Consider the following 3,405-nt stretch of genomic DNA (forward strand, 5'->3'; position numbering starts at 1 on the left):
GTGACTAGTGAGCGTCGACATACAGCAGCATAGCATTCGATGCGATGCATGTTGTACTTGCTCCCTTGGCCGACCCGATGAACGCCCGATCGCGTTCGACGGTGGTTAGGCCGCCTGTGCTCTTGCCAGTGCACCGGTAAAGGCTCGGTGAGTGACGCCGCTCAGACCCTGCGAGGCGGGCGCGATAACTTGTCTGCGCTCGCTCGCCGGTCGTTCGCGAGCGTCCGTTTTTGAAAAAACCGACGTGATTTGTGGCCCGTCTTTGAACGTTAGAACCCGAGAGATTCGAACGCGAAGCGCAGCGTCCCGTTCGGGCGCAGCCTTCGTTTCTCCCGAGGCCTTAGTCAGTCAAAGAAGGTTTTATCAGCCGACGCACTCCTGTCCGCCGCGACGGGTGCGCTTTAACCGTGCAATCGGTTTAGGCTAGATATCTGGTTGATCCTGCAGTAGTCATATGCTTGTCTCAAAGATTAAGCCATGCATGTCTAAGTACAAGCTTGTACCAAGCGAAACTGCGGATGGCTCATTAAATCAGTTATGGTTCCTTGGAACTGAGTTACCTACATGGATAACTGTGGTAATTCTAGAGCTAATACATGCGAACAAGCGCCGACCTAGCGGAAGGCGTGCTTTTATTAGGAACAAGGCCAATGCGGGCTTGCCCGCTCCCCTTGGTGAACTCTGGATAACTTTGCTGATCGCACGGTCTAGCACCGGCGACGGATCCTTCAAATGTCTGCCCTATCAACTTTCGATGGTACGTTATGCGCCTACCATGGTCGTCACGGGTAACGGAGAATCAGGGTTCGATTCCGGAGAGGGAGCTTGAGAAACGGCTACCACATCCAAGGAAGGCAGCAGGCGCGCAAATTACCCACTCCTGACACAGGGAGGTAGTGACGAAAAATAACAATACAGGTCTCTCTCGAGGCCCTGTAATTGGAATGAGTACACTTTAAATCCTTTAACGAGGATCTATTGGAGGGCAAGTCTGGTGCCAGCAGCCGCCGTAATTCCAGCTCCAATAGCGTATATTAAAGCTGTTGCAGTTAAAAAGCTCGTAGTTGGATCTTGGGGCCTAGGCTCGCGGTCCGCCGCAAGGCGTGTCACTGCCCGTCCTGGCCTTTCTCTCGGTTTTCACCGGTGCTCTTGATTGAGGTGGCGGGGGTGACCGGAACGTTTACTTTGAAAAAATTAGAGTGTTCAAAGCAGGCCATACGCCTGAATAGCAGAGCATGGAATAATGGAATAGGACCTTGGTTCTATTGCGTTGGTTTTCGGAACTCGAGGTAATGATTAAGAGGGACTGACGGGGGCATTCGTATTGCGGTGTGAGAGGTGAAATTCTTGGATCGCCGCAAGACGACCGACTGCGAAAGCATTTGCCAAGAATGTTTTCATTAATCAAGAACGAAAGTTAGAGGTTCGAAGGCGATCAGATACCGCCCTAGTTCTAACCATAAACGATGCCGACTGGCGATCCGCCGGCGTTACTCCAATGACGCGGCGGGCAGTCTACGGGAAACCAAAGTCTTTGGGTTCCGGGGGAAGTATGGTTGCAAAGCTGAAACTTAAAGGAATTGACGGAAGGGCACCACCAGGCGTGGAGCCTGCGGCTTAATTGACTCAACACGGAAAACTCACCGGCCCGGACACAGTGAGGATTGACAGATTGAGAGCTCTTTCTTGATTTTGTGGGTGGTGGTGCATGGCCGTTCTTAGTTGGTGGAGCGATTTGTCTGGTTAATTCCGATAACGAACGAGACTCTGGCTTGCTAAATAGTTGCGCCACCCGTTGCGGTGGGCGCTTAACTTCTTAGAGGGACAAGTGGCGTTTAGCCACGCGAGATTGAGCAATAACAGGTCTGTGATGCCCTTAGATGTTCGGGGGCCGCACGCGCGCTACACTGAAAGAATCAGCGTGTTTGCCCTTGGCCGACAGGTCTGGGTAATCCGTTGAACCTCTTTCGTGCTAGGGATAGGGACTTGTAATTATTTCCCTTCAACGAGGAATGCCCAGTAAGCGCGAGTCATCCAGCTCGCGTTGATTACGTCCCTGCCCTTTGTACACACCGCCCGTCGCTACTACCGATTGAATGGTTTAGTGAGATCATCGGATCGGCCGTGTCGGTTTTACCGTTCACGTGCCGAAATGACGCTCAAACTTGATCATTTAGAGGAAGTAAAAGTCGTAACAAGGTTTCCGTAGGTGAACCTGCGGAAGGATCATTACCGCAATCGTTTTTTCTGTCACCCGGCACGGCCGACTCGTCCGCGAGTCCTGCCGGGTCGTGGCTAGAAGGAGGGCCGGACGGTAAGCGACCGGCTGGCGAAAACCAATCGAACTTGGGAGTGCACTAGCGAAAACCGCCCGACCTTCCGAGGTTTCGGGATGCTTTTCGGGGCCGCCCGTGGTCTGGTTCGGTGGCTCTGCTTGAAGGACGCGCCCGGACCGGCGCCTCCGCTCCCGTTGTGTATTTTTTTCAAACGAAAATCTTTTTCATTTATTATCACACTCTGTAAGCGTTGAAAACGCAAGTTGCGAACAATTCTTAGTGGTGGATCACTCGGCTCGTGCGTCGATGAAGAACGCAGCCAGCTGCGTTAACTAATGTGAATTGCAGGATACATTGATCATCGATACTTCGAACGCACATTGCGGCCCGGGTCCTCGCGATCCGGACCACGTCCCGTCTGAGGGTCGGCAATGCGACGCATCGCGCCCGTTCCGTTTACACAAGCAGGAACGGACGCGGACCAGCGCCCGACTGAGCACGGCGGCTGCACGTTCAGCCTGTCGAGCCGGGTGAATTCAGATGCAGCGTGTTTCTCAGGCCGCTTCCCTCCGAGAGGAAGAGGCGGTTGGACTGGCAGTGGAACCTTCCGCCCGCGGATCGAGCACCATCTCTCGGAGCCGCGCAGAAGTATCGGCCTGGCCTTTCAACACGGCACAACAGACCTATCAAACTCGACCTCAGATCGGGCGAGAATACCCGCTGAATTTAAGCATATTACTAAGCGGAGGAAAAGAAACTAACAAGGATTCCCTCAGTAGCGGCGAGTGAAGCGGGATCAGCCCAGCGCCGAATCCCCGTGCCTGAACGGTACGCGGGAAATGTGGCGTAAGAAAGCCCTACTCCGCGCGTGTGCTCGGGCTCACGTCCTTCTGATCGAGGCCTTCCCATAGAGGGTGTCAGGCCCCCACGGCCTGGGCCGCGTGCGGACCACGGTTTTCAGGAGTCGGGTTGTTTTGGAATGCAGCCCAAAGACGGGTGGTAAACTCCATCCAAGGCTAAATACTGGCACGAGTCCGATAGCGAACAAGTACCGTGAGGGAAAGTTGAAAAGAACTTTGAAGAGAGAGTTAAAAAGTACGTGAAACCGCTAAGAAGCAAACGGGTGGGC

At 53.8% G+C, this 3,405-nt stretch overlaps 2 non-coding genes across 2 annotated transcripts; both read left to right on the forward strand.

The window, feature by feature from the left end:
* Positions 1-428: 428 nt before the first annotated feature.
* On the forward strand, positions 429-2,232 carry LOC144858547 (small subunit ribosomal RNA). Its single transcript, XR_013616586.1, has one exon. It is a non-coding gene; the product is annotated as a small subunit ribosomal RNA (ribosomal RNA).
* A 315-nt stretch (positions 2,233-2,547) lies between these two features.
* LOC144858553 (5.8S ribosomal RNA) lies at positions 2,548-2,704 on the forward strand. The gene has a single exon (XR_013616592.1). It is a non-coding gene; the product is annotated as a 5.8S ribosomal RNA (ribosomal RNA).
* Positions 2,705-3,405: the final 701 nt, after the last annotated feature.

The sequence above is a fragment of the Antedon bifida genome, unplaced genomic scaffold (genome assembly GCF_963402885.1).
Source record: "Antedon bifida unplaced genomic scaffold, ecAntBifi1.1 scaffold_53, whole genome shotgun sequence".
Classification (NCBI taxonomy): Eukaryota; Metazoa; Echinodermata; class Crinoidea; order Comatulida; family Antedonidae; genus Antedon; species Antedon bifida.